Source organism: Leopardus geoffroyi, chromosome E1 (assembly GCF_018350155.1).
Source record: "Leopardus geoffroyi isolate Oge1 chromosome E1, O.geoffroyi_Oge1_pat1.0, whole genome shotgun sequence".
NCBI classification, from domain to species: domain Eukaryota; kingdom Metazoa; phylum Chordata; class Mammalia; order Carnivora; family Felidae; genus Leopardus; species Leopardus geoffroyi.
In genome coordinates this window covers 52,530,107-52,547,359 of record NC_059330.1, presented here as the reverse complement: position 1 = coordinate 52,547,359, position 17,253 = coordinate 52,530,107, and the positions used below count along the sequence as shown (strand labels likewise).

Sequence of the window (17,253 nt, the reverse complement as noted above, 5' to 3'; positions counted from 1 at the left end):
AACCCTCCCCTTCTCCAGAGATTCTCAAAAGTAAAAGAGAAACTTAAAAAAGGAAACTCTCGAGTCTATAGGACAGAGCATCAGGATCATAGCTGTGACGGTGACTCCTGCTGAACCAAGGGGTAAATGTGGTTACACTGAGTTCCTTCTCTGATGTGTTTGTTCAATCTCCTATCGAGACAGTAGAGCATGGAGGTTATGATTGTGTGCTCTGAAGCCTAACTCAAGCATTCGAATTTGGGCCCTGCTGATTGGAAACGTTGTGTGCTTGGGTATGCTCCTTTACCTCCCTATGCCTCGGTTTTGTCAATGGGGATAACACTGTAAAATGGGGATAACACTACCTCCCTTCTTCTCCTGCTTCCTTCTTCCCCCTCTTTATCATAATTATGATATAGAATATTTAGATTGTCCTCAAGGGCCTAGGTCTTGTTCATCTTTGCATCGTGAGCATGTGGAATAGTGAATAAATTTACTAGGCACTCAATGAATACTTGATGAATACGTGGATAAATGAATTAGTGTTATCCTCCATGCACCAAGTACTGGTTTTATTGTGTTCTTTTCTGATTAGATATGCTGTAAGTAGAGCCTTGGTTGTTCAGTCTTTCTAGGTGTCTTTTAGGGGCATACAGAGGGGGCCATTGAGGAAGGAATGAGGAGCAGGGGTGAGGATTCTCAGGGTGACAAGTGGAGGATGATATTGCCTTTGTAATGTCCTCCATTGATTGTCCAGAATTGAATGAAGTCCTTCAGAATTTTCAGAGAACAAGACAGTTTCCAACATCTCACCAAATCAATCAATGCAGTTTTAATGCTCTTTTAAAAACAATGATTCTTGCAGTGTTGGGTTTATAGTGACTCATTTTTTAACCCGTGAAATAAAAGAAGCAAATAAATCCACTAGGGGAGATAGTTTAGTGGTCTAAATCTCAGGTAGGAAACGGGAGCTCCCTAGAATTGCAAAGTTCAAATGACAGCCACATCGACTTACCCCTTCATCTTGTTTGCAATAAATTGCGCTTGGTATATAGTGACAAAGACTTTTGGATAAGACTCTAAACACCCAAGGTTTGTTTGCTTTGTTTGGGACATTATAGAACTCCTGAGGTCCCTTTCTTTCTTTCTTTCTTTCTTTCTTTCTTTCTTTCTTTCTTTCTTTCTTTCTTTCTTTCTTTTCTTCCTTTATTTTTTTCTATTAGAAAAGGATTTGCTGTAATTTGGCCCCAAATTCTGGTACTTGGCTGAAATGTTGGGAAAACAGAGAACTGGCTTTCTCCTATAGTCCATTAGACACTTAATAAAATACGTATGATTAAGAGACCTCTTTCTGCTTCCCAGAGGAGTACTTGAGACTGGGTAAGAAATAGAAGTAAAGGAATGGGGTGACAAATTTCAAGATGATGTTGTAAAAGTGGGCCTTAGTAGTATGGCTAGCAAAATAGCTCTTAGGACTTTTAAACTGACATTGAGAAGCATACAAATATTATGTCCAGTATATTTTCAGATAAAAATGTAATAACACCAGCACTTTTGCATATGGGCAAAATGAGTATAGAAGTGATTATTGGATTATTGGAGATGTAAAAGAACTATTTCCTGCTTTAAAAAGGAGATCCAAATCTATACATAATGACTCTTGCATTTCCAAATAAGGTTAATCCAAAAAACACATTAAAAAGAGCAGGGCTTACACATAAATATACACTGATGAAATGTTTGCATTTCAAGGATTTAAAAAAAATTCTGTACATATTCAAGCAGAAAACTTAGGTTATGTACAAAGGAACCAAAGTAAGCTCTTTCTCCTTAGTAATACTTGACTTAAGAGATAATTATGGAATTCCTACAGAGTTTGGAGTGATAAAAGGCAAGATTCAAAGATTCCAATAATATGCCATGTTGTCATTCATGAGCAAAAGCAACACAAAGATTTTCTCAGATGTGAAATAAAGAAAATATGAACTATTTGTGAATACTTTCGATAAAATTACTTAGATTTACTCTAGAGATATTAGAAGTAAATGAGGGGCGCCTGGGTGGCTCAGTCAGTTAAGCGCCCGACTTCAGCTCAGGTCATGATCTCACGGTCCGTGAGTTCGAGCCCTGCGTTGGGCTCTGGGCTGATGGCTCAGAGCCTGGAGCCTGCTTCCGGTTCTGTGTCTCCCTCTCTCTCTGCCCCTCCCCCGTTCATGCTCTGTCTCTCTCTGTCTCAAAAATAAATAAACGTTAAAAAAGAAGTAAATGAAACCGGTGGAAAAACACATAGATAGGGGCAACTGGGTGGCTCAGCTGGTTAAGCATCTGACTTCCGCTGAGGTCATGATCTCACAGTTCATGGTTTCGAGCTCCGTGTCGGGCTCTGTGGTGACAGCTCAGTGCCTAGAGCCTGCTTCAGATTCTATGTGTCCCTCTCTCTCTCTCTGCCCTACTCCCACTTGTGTGTGCATGTGCTCTCTCTATTTCAAAAATAAAATAAAAATAAACATTAACTTTTTTAGTGTTTTTAAAAACACATAAAGATGAGAATAGGAATTCAGTGAATTCTTATTGAATGAATTTTATGTATATATGTATGTGTGTGTATGAGTGTGTGTGTGTATCTCTTTCTCTCTCTATATATATTGACACACACACACACACGCTGATACAAAAGCCAAATTGAGTACTTCTCAAATGTCGAGTAAATAAATTTTGTCAAACAAAATTGGGGAAGCGTCACATGCCTATGTACATGCCTTTGGGATCTATCATAGCATTCACGGGAAGCTCAGCCAATGACTGAGCACAGGAGGGGGCTATATTTGGGTCATTTCTGCCCAATTCTCTTGGCCCTGTGATGCTCCATGGGCTGGCGGAGAAGTTTCAGATCTGCATTGTAGCCTGAGGCTCTATTTCTAGGCGTCAGATCTGTAGGACAATACTTTTCCCTGCTTCATTTCTCTCCTTTGTCTTTCATTCAATAAACCTCTTGCACTTCTAGTCGCACCTTGGGGTCTCCTACCTGGAAGAGTGGAATTGACAATGTGTGTATGCTTGCTTGTGGTGAACTGGTAGGTGGATAATGGGCTCAGAGGTTAGAGAAACTAATAACAATTTTTTTTAAAAAGGGGGGGGGGGCTAAGATAGGAAGCATGCAACAAAATGACAGAGGCAAGATCCAACATATTGTAAAAGTAATTCCCACCCATCTAACTACATTATCCTCAGTTTGCTTCTTTGTAGCAGGCAGAAGATGGAAATGAAAACATTCCTATGTTCTAAATTTAGACCTGGGTATCTCTGCACTATTTTGGTAAATCCTTCCACCAAGGCTTCAGAATTTTATTTTATCACACTCCCTCACCTCCATACTCACCGCCCCCCTGCCCTGGTACATAGTTTCATTCTATCTTAGAGAAGGAGGACTAAAGAAAATCCCTATTGGGCTCTGAATATCAGCTTCCAGTTTGGCCAACTTCTGACCATAGAGGAACAACAAAATAAAGCAAAGCAAAGCAAAACAAAACAAACCATTCTTTTGAATATTTTGTCAGGTTTCTGCCAGGACAAACAGTAAATATTTCTGGCACTATTAAACAACCCCATGGACACAAGAGGCATCCCCAAAGAGGGTTCAAAGGATACTACCCTCCCAAGATCCAAAGATAACCAAAAGAAAGGAAGACAATTGTCTTGAGAGTTGGCAATAGTTCATAGGACTCTAGCTGCAAATGAAGTACAACCCGCATTTATGTCTGACCATATTCTGGGGACCCCCAATCTGAAAGATGCCAAGCCAACTTCTTGGGACACAAAAATGGGACAAACAGGAAGGTGTTTCTCCCAGCTGCCCCTGTGAGAAAAAGAATCGACCACCAATAGGTTCTGTAAAAAGCAAATTCACAAGTCACATTCAAAGATCTAATTCTTATAAATTTTTTTTTTTTTTTTTCCAGCCAATCTGAATTTAGGAAAGAAGAGATAAGGTGAAATTTTACCTTTCTCTCTCCACCAGGCACCATAGAGATCTGGGAGCGCTGACTTTGGCAACAATTTCACCCTCTGCCGGCTTCTGTGCTTTCCCAGGATCCCAGGCTGCAGACTCTGGACTCGATGGACTGTTCCAGAAGATTTCATCCTGTCGCCAGAAACTGCAGAGACAGAAAACCAACCCCCTTTTACCCTTTCTAGTTAGTGCTTGGCTGAGACCCCCTTTTCTCTGGGGCACTTCTTAAATGGATAAGCTTATCTAAGAGCTTCAGAGTTCTCCCAGTAATTCAAGGTTAAGTTTGTTAAGGTTAAACTTACTTCTGCAGCCTTAAAACACAATTTTATTCACCTGAGGCCTCTCACTGGCTCCAGTCTGACCCTGGATCCTACTCCCACTTAAATTCGGTCCGGTTTCTATGTTGGCCACAGTGTGACCCCTATGGTTTCTACTTGGGACCCCATGTGAAGTCGGACCTGTCTGATGTGGGACCCAGGGCGGTATGGAACCCAGTCTGAGGCTGGATCCAGTCTGAGGCGGGACCCAGCGTGAGGTGGGAACCAGCGCGAGGTGGGTCCCGTCTGAGGCAGGACCCAGTGTGAGGTGGGACCCAAGCGTGGTGTGAGACCCAGTGTGATGTAGGACCCAGTTGGCGGTGGGACCTCGATGGAGGTAGGACCCGGTCTGAGGTGGGAATCAGTCTGAGGTGGGACCCAGTCGGAGGTAGGACCGGGGCTGAAGTGGGACCAGCTCTGAGCTGGGGGCCCGTCTGACGTAGGACCCAGGGTGAGGTGGGACCCAGTTGGAGGTGGGACCCGGTCTGACGTGGACCCCGGTTTGACGTCGAACGCAGTCTGACGTCGGACCCACCTGACGTCGGCTCACTCTGACGTCGGCGCTGTCTGACTCCAGTCTGAGGCCGTCCTGGTTTTGAAGTCAGCCCGGACGCCGGCCGACAGTTTCCACACCCAGCCTGGAAACCGAAACGCTCACATGAAGCCTGAAAGCCCATGAAGGGAACGACTGCGACGCTGGGATCCCGAGACGGGGCCTCCCCGCCTGGAGAGGCAGCCAGCGAGCGGCAGGTTCGGCGGCTGGGCAGGTACGAGGGCCTTGCGGCTCGCTCCTCCAGGGGGCGTGTGTTTGTGTCTTTTCCAGTCCCCTCTTCTGACCCCAGAGCCGATACGAGGTAAACGGAGGCCTAGTAACCGACTCCAGTGTTGATTCGCTCAGAACTCGCCGCGGGCGAACTGGCGGACGGAAAGGGCCTGCGAGGAACTGGAGGAAGTGAAAGGGTCTTAGAGGAAGCGGGGGAGTTCTCCTCCGGGAAACGGCGGCTTGGCCATCGCGGGGTGGGGGGGGGACCTTGGGGGCCGGCAGGGCTCCGTGGGGGCAGGCGGCCCCCCCCCCGGGAGCTGATCCCCGCGGCTCCCGATCCACCGGAGTGGGGTTCCAGTTCCCGGCGAGCGGATGCCGATCAGGCCTCGGTGGGGGCTTCGCAGAACCACGCCCTTTGGGGCCTGTTGTCTTGCTTTCAACAGACCCCGGCTCTTAATATAGTAGAACAGCTATATTTTCCCCTTAATTCTTTTATTTTTCTTTTTTTAAATTTGAGAGAGAAAGAGAGAGAGAGCGAGCGAGCAGGGGAGGGGCAGAGAGGGAGGGAGGGAGAGAATTCCAAGCAGGCTCCACGTTCAGCGCGAAACCCAATCCCAGGCTCGATCCCACCTCCCTGGGATCCTGACCTGAGAGTAGTCAAGAGTCGAGAGTGGGACGGTTAACCAGTTGAGCCACCCAGGCGCCCCTATAGTGGAAGGGCCATTGAAAAGCCATGCATACTCATTTATCTCAGGTGCTTGAAGAGTGGGGAGAAGACATGTACAGAGAGGTGGCCGCATCATTTGTCAGAAGTGTGATCGCTGCGTTTCCTACAGATGCTGTGAGCTACTTGGCAGTTGTGTGTTGGCCTGTCCGCTGGTCTCCTTCCTTGCCCTCAAAGAGGAGTGTTTGGGATTTATGAAGATCCAGGGATTGTGGAACAGGCTGTTGGTAGATAAAATACTAAAGCCAGTGAGGCTGAGAGGTCAGAACCCCTAGACCCTCAGGTGTCATTCAGATGTCTGTTACTGTTTTCAAGTCTGTTCAGCATCATCTCCCATCCCCCCTGTCTCTGTCTCTGTCTCTGTCTCTATCTCCTTGTCTCTGTCTCCATCGTCAGTGCAGCTAGAAGCAAAGGGCTCCAAAGGTGGCAGGACCATAGGACAGAAGGAATCCAGACCCATGAGCCAGTTGGGGGAGGGGTGCCCAGGGCCATCAGCAGTGGACACTGCTTGGGTGAGAGAGAAATCTTTGTTGGGCTAAGCCACTGATGTGCAGAGGGTGACTCTTTACATTGATGCAAATAAAGGAATACACATTTTAAACATTATTCATTTTCACCATTTCAATTTTACCCTTTTTCTGTAGGAATAGGATGAGCTCCCATCCCCCCACCCTCTCCTTAAGAGATATTATTTGGGTTCTTTGGATGGATCAGATCTCATTTGATGCCTGTTTTGTTACAAACAGTTCTCCCTGCAGAATGCCATCATGGGAGCAGAGAATTGGGATTTGAAAAATTAAGTCCGTTTTATAACAAAAGGTCAGCAATGAGGATCAGATGAGTTTGTATTCTTTTTCCCTGAGTACAGGTTTTATGTGAATATGTTTTAATGTGGTCTTAGACCATCCATTGCCAAATATCCAAAGAAAATAGAGAAATTTAGTTGGTGGCATAGTGAGATTTTTCCAAGTTGTTCAATTCTGTATAAAGAAAACTATTTGAACATTTACTGAATCAGTTTTCTGTCAACATTTTGGAATAATATAGACAATGCTTTCATTGGTCTCTCAGGTAAGGGCTGAAAAAAATATTAGGCCACAGAAGTAATTTAGATTTTACTTTCCCCTTTCTCCAGGAAAAAAAAAAAAAATAGTGCATAAAATGTACAAAGTCAGCATTTGTTGTTATTTGCCAGAAATTATCATTCTTCTCTCTAGGAAAATTGTCCCAGAACTTAACCCCTACAGAGTGGTCAAAACTAAGAATTGACATGCTGAAGAATTAGGACGCTATATAAATCATGACATTCAGTCTCTTCTTGTTGATATGAACCTGTTAAATTACAAACCCAGGTCTCCTATGGAATTGTATCTCACGTGGCTGCTTCTGTAGGTCGTCTCTTTATCCTTTGGGTTTTACATAGAAGTGCTCTTAGCTGTTAAGTTCTGTCTCAGTCCTGGTGCGCAGAGTTGGATTAATGCCTCTGCACGTGTTGGTAGAGATTTAGCACACTTGCTTATCTCTGCATATTATTCCATACCAGACTGGGCTTTGGAAGATGCTTTGGTAGAACTTGGTAGGGAATATATATTCTTTTAATGAATGAAGGAATAAATTACTATCTTACCACGTTCGGGCTTGCTGAGGTCTGTTTAATTGTGAGGGCAAATGAAAGAGCTGTAGAATACCCAAATTATTGGTGACCAGATGTCAAGTGCTGCCATGTAGGGCCTGCTGATTGCATAACAGCCACTAACTAAATGTAAAGGTCATCTCCCCTTTTGCCATAACATTATGATCAAAAACACGAACCCATGCTTTTAAAAATAACTCCTTTGGCACTGAGGGGGACAGAAGAAAGAATAAGAAAGTAGAGTCAAAGTTTCACCGCTCTTCCTGCCAATATATACAAACCCACATCCAAAACACATCTCATTTACATGCCTGTTTATTTTGTTTTCATGGCTGTCTGGAAGCTGGGACCTTTCCTTTTCTATAAACTGAGACAAAGAGTTATAAAGATAAACTCTGACCCTGCCTAGCTCCCCATAGTGTCTGGCCTTACCATCTTCGCCTGGGCAAATATTCTTATCACTAAGGGACTTGGTGTGTGTGTAGGTGTATTAGCAGAAATTTAGAAAGCATAGCACGAGTTGTTTTGTTTACAAATTTTGAATTGGTAGTTTTTGCTCTAAGCATTACACGTTCTTCTTGGTTTTAGGAAGATTTGAAGGAGGTGGAAGAAACATAGCCGGAGTTGAAATAATTTCATAGAAACATAAACTTTAGATTTACAGAAATTTTAGAGTAGTAATTATTGGTAGGTTTTTGCTATTACTGTTGTCATTATAAAGCACTTATTCTGGGACACCTGGGTGGCTCAGTCGGTTAAGCGTCCAACTTCGGCTCAGGTCATGGTCTCGTGGTTTGTGCGTTTGAGCCCTGCATCAGGCTCTGTGCTGATGGCTTGGACCCTGGGGCCTGCTTCGGATTCTGTCTCCCTCTCCCCCTCCCTCCTCTCCCTCTCTCTTTCTCTCAAACATAAATAAACATGAAAAAAAAAGGGGGAAAAAAACCAATTATTCTGTGTCAGGGATTACTCTATGTACTTTATACATATTTCATCCTAATAACAATCCTCCAAGGTAGGTACTATTATTTCCCCCTTGTACGTATGAAGAACCTGAGGCTCAGAGAGCTTAAGATACTTGTCCAAGGCCACAAAGCATGTAAGTGGAAGAGCCTGGTTTGAGTTCACCACCTGCTCATTCCCCAGATTCCTTTTGTCATGAAATCCTCTCTTTGTAAACTGGGTGCCGCATCCTTTTGAATATGTAATGTTTGATCATAGTCGTTCTTTAATGAGGTTTATTTCCCAGTGTTGAGCTACTGTCATCGCTGAAGGCACCTACCCATTCCTCAGACCCTACTGCACATTAGGCTGGGTCTTAGCAGTAGGGGATTTTGAGAAATTGAATCCTCCTAAAATCAGTTCCCTATTTGATGGCACACCGTTTTGTCCCCTTGAGTTACTGCTTTCTCTCTCACATTCTGCTGGTTTGAAAGGGATGCATTCACTTCCCATCCCATTTTAGATCATGTCGGGGGCTTATTTTTCTTTTCTCAACTACTCCCTTCCTTTCTTAAGTAAAAATGCTAGAGATTTGAGTGGAAGTTGAAAAGGTCTTACGGAGAATAACAACAAGGAGGCCCAGCACTGCCTCACTGAGTGAGAAAAATACTCTGGTGAAAGATTTTATATTTTTCAAGAAGAATAAGAAATCTCCACATAAATCTCTGCAAACTTAGCCTTGAACACAAAGTAGAAAAGAGCTTTGAAAATGGGCTTCAAACCGGGCATAACCAACAACCTGTGCGTGCAATGATTCATTCTGGAATTGTTCTGCTGAAATGTAAACTCAGCGGTGAAATGGATGCTGCATGCTTTGGGGTTCTTAGCCAGATCCCGTCTACCGTCTGGAAGAAGGAGGCCACAAACAAAGTGATACTACTTTGTTGTAAAATAAACAGTCCCCCAAGGGCTTCCAAATGAAACAGGCTCTTTATTTTCTATGCCTGCAGTTTCCCACATTCATGGCAGAGCCTCCCATTCAAGTAAACAGAACACCTTCTTCCTTTGTGTTGCTTTTAGAATAGACTGGTCCAAACCGTCTGAACTCCTAAGAGCTGATAACTACCGATCTATCTGGTGCCATCCTTTACAATTTTCTCCTTGGAACTGCATAGTCCCTCTGTTTTTCAATTTTTCTCCTATTCTTCATAGACCCTTGTGCTTTTATCTTTGCACTCACTGCTCTATCCTACTTCTTCTTTTAAGTTTATTTATTTTGAGAGAGAGAGAGAGAGCGAGCGAGCAGGGGAGGGGCAGAGAGAGAGGGAGAGGGAGAGAGAGAATACTCTTCTGAAATTGGTGGTTCCTGCCACGCTTCTGTTTTATTCTTCACATGGCTACTTCCCCTCATCAGCCTAGATCTTGCCTAACCCTAGCAAGCTTTATCCTGGCTCGGGTGCCCTTGAGAACGTTTTCCTTCTCTCAGGTTTATCTTACCGCATGTGGCCATTAGTGTGTGAGCATTTAATTGATCAAGTCAGGACACTCTTCCCAAGGAGGGAGCTATTAATAAGTATGCTGAGACAACACACATAAATCAGGACTGTCCAGGGGAAACTGGCCTGTCTTGTCAACTATTTTGGAATTTTTTTGTTGAATTGAATACTCCCTGCCCAACCTCCCGATTATAACTTACAGAAGAGGAAGAACCTCATTTGAATCTTGTTTTCTGCTTATTTCCTAAATTGTGCTATCTCATTGCTTAATGCATAATTGGAGATAAATATAATAACAATTGCATGTCACAGCAAATATGTGTATAAATACATAAAAGTATGTACATACGAAATAGAAAAATAATATATTTATAAACAAGTTTGTGATGGTAGAATACAAAATTATGTGTGTCTGTGCCAACTGTCTGTCAGGCAGTGAGCTAGCTACCATTAACTGAAATACTGATTTTTATAATTCTCATCTTACAGTGAGGCATAAAGAAGTCAAGTGAAGAGCTAAGATTCAGTTTCCAGTCAGATGCTAAACCATGCATTTCAGTTGTGCTCTTTCCAAGAGTCATGTTAACACATTCCCTTTGTTTTGTCCTCTTAACTCCACTGGGCCCAGTAGCCAATACAGGTCATTATTTATGTGACTTATAATTATGCCAAATAGCAAGAAGAGGAGAGAACAAAATCAAAATAAAATATTTCTTTTTGGTAAGGTTAGGGGAGGTGTTGAGGAAAAAAGAAAAAAAAAATAGACTAGATGTGTTTGAAGGAAAGTGTGTTTCTGGCCAGGAATTGGTGCTTAGGATCAAGCCATTTGAAATTCTTCACGGAGTTTGGACAAACACACATGCATCATCTAACACTAACACCATCGATAAGACTTTTATTTCTGTTTCCAGCTGAGAGAGTCATTACTGTGATCTGTGGGACATTCTATACATGAGCTGATACTTCTCTTCCTTCTCCTCAGTCTCTAAGGTAAGATAAGTTCACACAGAACTTTAAGAAATCTAAACAGTGGCATTTGTGTCAAATAACTTTTACCTTCATAGCTTCTGACTCTGGCTGCTTTCAACATATCAGGATTCTGTTCTGCTTTGTCTTTCTAGTTTGTGTTGAATGGTGTTTGTGCTCTGCTCTTAAGACAAAATACATGCCTGAAGCCTGTCTTACTTCCTTTATTACTGTTAAGTTCTATGTCGTCCATGCATTAGAACTTTTTTCCTTTTTTTTTTGGTTTTCCGCTTTATTAAATGTGTTATGACTTCCCATTATAGCACGCCATAACCTGATTGGTAGAAACTGTGGTTGTCTGGTGCCAAGAATAACCAAATATGGCTCCGAATATCAATCTGGTATAATCCCAGGGCAAGCCACACTGGAAACTGAATACGCTCGAAGTCATCGCTCTTTTAGTCCCAGGGAACAGGAGAGGGTTATGGGGAGTGGCGGTGGGTGGACTGACTCCCCGCAGGGTCTCATAAGTAAGAATTTGCCTATAGAGGTAATATTTAGGGGGCAGTCTCGGTCATTCAGCATTAGTGTTTCACAGCTTCTAGGCCGCTTGCTAAGTGTTGTATTTCTGCTGCAAACTGGAGTAGAACATATTAAAGAATAATTTACACAGTTGAGAAATCCATGATATCTCCCAAGGATGGGGTATACTTTAGAGTTCAGATTACTTTTTAAAGAATTCCATTTTAATTACAGTTGGAGACTTCATTGCCATTTTGGGATAAAAGACTCAATTTTAAGTCACTAGAGGTTTGTATACTGGAGTTACTATCTACTTTCCAAAACAGCAAGTTTTTATTTTGCTACAGTTTAATTTTAATCTCTTTGACATTAAAACTTTGGCATATATGTCATCTTAAATTTTCTTTCTCTCTCTCTTTCTTTTCTTTTTTTTTTTTCTTTTGCTTGTTTGTTTTGCTTTTTGTCAAAGGTAGAACATTCTGGGCTTTTTATTTTTTATATTTTTTTAAATATTTATTTTTGAGAGAGAAAGAGTGTGGGAGCGCATGTGTACGAGTCAGGGAGGGGTGAGAGGGGGCTAGGGAGAGGATCTGAAGCAGGCTCTGTGCTGACAGCAGAGAGCCCAATGCGGGGTTTGAACCCACCTGACGTGAGCTGAAGTCAGACACCCAGGCGCCTCTAGATCATTCTAGACTCTTTAAAGATTAGCAAATTATGCTACCTTAAAACATAAAGGAGAAGCCTTTGGCTATTTTATTTAGTGCTTTGATTTTGTGAACTTTCTCTCAGTTTCTTTGCACAAAGTTACCCAATCCTCCAGGCAAAGTTTTTCAATTATTATTAGTAGTAGTACTACCTGTAGTTCCTAGAAGTCCAAGATATCCACAGTAGTTCAGACATATTTAGATGTTGGTCAAAAGCAAATAGTTATACTCTATATAAGTCATTATTATTCCCTAAAGCCACTAACATGAAAATTATCATCTGTAAACAAACAGAATAAAAGCAGAAACAAAAAGATGGGGCAGGTTTCAAGGCTTACCATGTGTTGGAAACTCTTTGGAGAACTCTGGATACCAGGATGAATAAAATATAATTCCTAAGCTTGAAAAATTCACAGCCTGGTGGAGAGGCAAAGATAAACAAAGAACTATAATTCAATGCAATGTGCTCTACAAATGAGACATATGCAAAACTCTATTAGCATTCAGGTGAAGAAGAAACTGATTTTTTCTGAGGATGTTCGGGACAGTTGCGGAAAAAAAAATTGAGCTAGACATTGGAGGGTGAGTTTATTTTCCAGGTAGACAGGTGAGGCAAGTCATTCCTGAGAGTGGAAAAAAGTCCCCTGGACATGTATATGGCACCCATATACCAGAGGACTTACATAGGATGCAGAGGAGTTTAAATTTTGAATGACCAGATCAGATATCCTAGGACAGTGAAGAGACACCTGACCGGAGAATCAGGCTACATGGGTGCAAGTCTTGATTCTGCCATTAGCAGGATGGTATCACTTGAGGAAAGTGCTTTACCTTTCTTGCCTCCAAAATGAGGTGATTTTTGCGGCACAAAAATTCTAATTCATAGGTTAAGGCTAATGTTTCATCCAGAGAGACACTGAGTTAGAAAATGAGTTTTGTTTGCCTCCAAAACCAGAAATGTATTTAATTCCTATTCTAGTAGTAGTGCTTCGGCTTATAAATAGGACTGAATTTATATGGTGTAATCAAGCAGGGGACTTGATATATAGGCTGACAATCTATAAATACCCTGAGCAAAATATTATAAATGAAGAATGGGAAATTGCATCCTCCAAAATTGGTAAGAGTAGAAATAATGGCCTGAGACAAAGGATAGGACTATTTTTTTAGACTAGACTTAAAAGTATTTCTAATCTTTGAGAGCATCTGGGCTGTGTTGCAGACTCCCTGGAGGGTGTGGGAAGGGCTTCCCTGAGACGCTCAAGGGCAGGCAAGCAAGCCAGTGAAATGTGGAAGAAGAAGGAGGAGTCGAAGTAATAATAAGCAGGCCATGGCAGTAATTTGCAACCTGGAGTGGGGGAACAATGGGCCTCGAGAAGCTCAGAGCTGACGCTGTCTTGCTGGTTTCCAGCCACCCACTACACTCTGCACTGGACTAACACTCCCAGGGGCATAGGCCTCAGGGCTCCTCACTGTTTTTTAGGAAAGTGCCATTTACTTAGCATCCACTGTATATTTGCCACCATTGTACTCACCCGACACATTCAGGAAAGCTTTGAGAAAGAGGAGGGGAACTAACCCATGTTGACAAGTATTGGACACTTACTACTTACCGCAGGCTGTGGCCCGTGCTGTAACAAACAAGATCTCATTTAAATCTCAGCAGCCTTCTGAAGTGTTATGTAATTATTATATCCCTCCTCTTTATGTAAAATGAGGAACCTGAAGCACAGAAAGGATAAATAAAGCTGCCCAAGGGGGGCAGTCAACATTTGAAACTAGAACTCTCCACTCGAAAGGCCACTCCTTGCTGCAACATCCTAGGATGGTATTGTCAACCAGTTCCCTACAAGTTTGGTTTCTCACTGGGTCATTGCTTGTGATCTGGAGGAAGATTTTCCTTAATAAAAATGCTCCATCTGAATCTGTTCCTGCAGGTGGTAGAGACACAGCCTGTAGTGGCTGACACATGACCAGTGGAAGGCTGTCCATTATTCTTTCTTTCTTCAGTTAAGGCTCTGAATTGGATCCAGCTGTTCTTTGTTGCAAAGGCCAAAAGACCTCAATATCCTGCTCTTTGTTTTCCTGGAAGTTATTGGCTATTGTTAGCCATGAAGGCCAGGTTGGAACCCCTTAAAGAACTAAAATGTTGGTAGACAGGTACTAGGGAGCAAGGTCTTAGAATAGCAGAGATGATGGTATTTCAAGATCAAGCCTCAGTTTCTGGTCTGGCAAAAGCCATGTGTTGACCCCACGGGAAAAAATCTGTAAATAGACCCGAGGAAAGAAGCCAACTGGATTCTTCTCACCCTTCACTTAGAACAAATAATAATGTAGTAATTTTAATACTTCTTATCATGTATCCAGTCATTGTTGCATGCTAAATACTGTGCTAAAAGCTGTTCGTAAGCACCATCATCATTTTTAGCTCTAACATTTACTGAGCACTTATTAGGCACCATGCTCTTGTGCTAAGTATTTAAAGTTTTGCCGTTCTGTAAGGCAAACACTGATATAGTCCTCATTTTTGAGGCATAGATACTGAACCTTAGGTTTACTTTTCCAACGCGCCATAATTAGCTAATGACAGAAATAGGGAACTAGAGTATGTATGTTTACTGAGCTTCTCAAAGGACTAGAAATCGGTTACAATAAGATTAAAAAGAAAGTGACAGGGAAAGAGCGGAATTACTGCAAGGACTGAGAAATCTGTCACCTTCTTATACCACACCAGCATTACCCCACTGCCTCTTGTAGCAACTGTTTTCTCTTTTTATCTTCTGGCTTTACAGCCAGAGGGGGCTGACCATTTGGATTGGCACAATCGTAAGCATGTCTAGAAATGAATTCCCAAATTTCCTACTAAATAGCAACTCCAGTGTGATGACCAAACACAAGCTTGGTCAGGCAGTACCTTTATGGATCAGCTTGGTCAGAATAAGAAACTCACTCACAACTAAACTTGGAACTCAAAAGAGATTTTCGTCCTCCAAATGTCAGATGTGATAGAGGGCTGTTGGTGAGTCACTCCCTTTTTCAAGAATAGAGGCATAATTCCCAGTGGAATAATGAGCTTCAGCCCACTGGCGCCCAAGGAGCTAACACAGTGGGCAGATGTCCGAACTCTACTGGCCATGTCCCAGATGCAAACAATAGAACACTGGCCAACTTCTACTAAAGAGAATTTCTGAAGCCATGGTATTGCCTTGGCCCGCCAAAAATGCATTACAAGACCACGGTTGCCCACAATAGTCTCACTTCATAAAGAAGGAAAGGCTTGGGGAGGGGAAGTAACGTGAGCTTATATTCTCTGATGGAGTTTGAGGAAAAGTGCTCAGAAATTTTGCCTCTTTGCCCTTTTAGATGATGGATTGCTTCAGTTTTATGAAATGCTGGGGCTAAATCCCTTCAAGGTTGGGTCTATATGAATATTAATTGGTCCTGAGTAAGAAGAGTGAGGCCTTGCTCATTGCCAGTTTGGGGCAGTCCTCATCAGTGGTCTTTTCCAGACTCTTTCTTTTAAAGGAGATCTTTTTGGTGGGGGGAAGGAAACTCAGAGAGTTCCATTTGGGAAGGAGATTTTTTTAAAGCTTTCCATAGTTGTCAGTAATTCTGTTCCTTAAAAACTGCATCATGTTAAAGGACTATAATGACATTGGGTTGTCTAAGCAGATCGTATTTCATATTCTCTAAAATGGATGCAGATTACAAAATTCAGGGTAAGCACTTTTTTACAGTTCCCAGAATTTTGTCTATTTGCATGTTTACATTATGTAATACTTTCATATATATCATCTTCCCTCAAGGTAAATACAGCAGATATTGTTTTTCCCCCTTTACAAGCAAGATCAGCAATTAAATAACTTGTGAATGGGAGATCAGAATGATTGAGTGGCTGAACTGGGACTTTAATCTGGGTCCCCTGATTCCCAGCCCTCTCCGTTTTCTATACAGGTCCTGTCCAGTCCATAGGGGCCACTCCTTGCTTTCTACCATTCATTCATTCCATTAATCGGTTCAGCTCTATGACAGCTTCTCCATAAACAGGAAGAGAGTGGGGCCCAGACAAAATGATATTTGTATAATTCCCCTGGAGCCAAGGAACAACTTCTGCTTTCTTGGATGTATTAATTTTGGGCACAAACCATTTGTCCTGGAGGAGTGATTTACCTTTAACTTTAGTGGGGCAGGGAGGCGGGGGAGAAGAAATTGTCTCCTAAGGCTTGTACAGAGGTGAGTTTTCTTCAATGATAGGACCCAGTCAATCACATGAAGACAGTGAAAAATAAGAAATGCAGATGCATTTGCCTGTGTAGGATCAAAAACTTAAAAACATTAAAAATCACAGTCACTTAAGGGAGTTTTTCTCAGAGCCACTGAATATCTATACACAGTTCCCTTGGGACATAATTCTGAAAGCTTGCTAAATTAGAGGAAAATAAAACAACTCCCCCTCAACTTCCAGAAGATTCCAGCCAAGGCTGAGCTCTAAACCTCTTAGATTTGGATTTGGTTCTAAACTTGGCAAAGAAACACTAGCCCATCCCTACTGGAAAGCTCTCAAGAGAGTCAGTTCCAGCTTTCCAAAAACTTGCAGCCCAAATATGTTTGGCTTCACATCTGAACCTTTGTAATATTTGACATCTATTAGAAATTACCAAGTCAACTTTAGAAACCTAAAATCAAGCTGAACTCCAATGGGTATATGCAATCAAACTGATAAGATTGTCATATAACTTAAGCAAACATTGAACCTGATTTGAAAACCCATGTGAAGGCTCAGTCACATTTTTGGCAAGGGCTCCAAGATCTTTGGAGATATTAATGAGGAGGAAGAGGAGGGAGATCTCATTTTTCTCTTCTAATCCATCGTTTCCACCTCTTGTAGCTACTGTATTTCATGACCTCAGAGGACAGAACTCCTGAAACTAGCATAACAATGGCCCCTATGAAATCAGAGTTCTTTAAAAACAAGGTGATAATTTTTCCTAATCTGAGTTAACCCAGTGCAGCTAGTAACAGAATAAGAAAGTTACTGCTTTGACTTCACCAAGAGATTGGCAGCCTTCAAGCTGGGAAAACCTGGATAAGTTTGCTCACAAAGAGGAAAAAGCACTTACAGATCAGATAAGATATTAATCCAATTTGGAGCTCTCAGGAGAACAGAGAGGAAGTGGCCAATTAGAGGAGTTCTGATCTGG

At 42.2% G+C, this 17,253-nt stretch overlaps 2 long non-coding RNA genes across 3 annotated transcripts in view; one reads left to right on the top strand and one right to left on the bottom strand.

Moving 5' to 3' along the window:
• The first annotated feature begins 4,780 nt into the window (after positions 1–4,780).
• Positions 4,781–17,253, top strand: part of LOC123603993 — a 60,336-nt gene continuing 47,863 nt past the window's right edge. Inside the window, exons 1-2 of the long non-coding RNA XR_006715161.1 lie at positions 4,781–5,072; positions 10,772–10,850. This is a non-coding gene — a long non-coding RNA (uncharacterized LOC123603993). The remainder of the gene's footprint in view (positions 5,073–10,771; positions 10,851–17,253) is intronic.
• Positions 10,728–16,989, bottom strand: LOC123603994. 2 transcript variants are annotated; one of them, XR_006715163.1, is made up of 5 exons: positions 16,807–16,989; positions 16,223–16,360; positions 13,666–13,774; positions 12,391–12,469; positions 10,728–10,845 (listed from the first exon to the last, which is right to left on the bottom strand). It is a non-coding gene; the product is annotated as an uncharacterized LOC123603994 (long non-coding RNA). The 2 variants fall into 2 exon arrangements; XR_006715162.1 differs by having other exon boundaries at positions 16,840–16,988.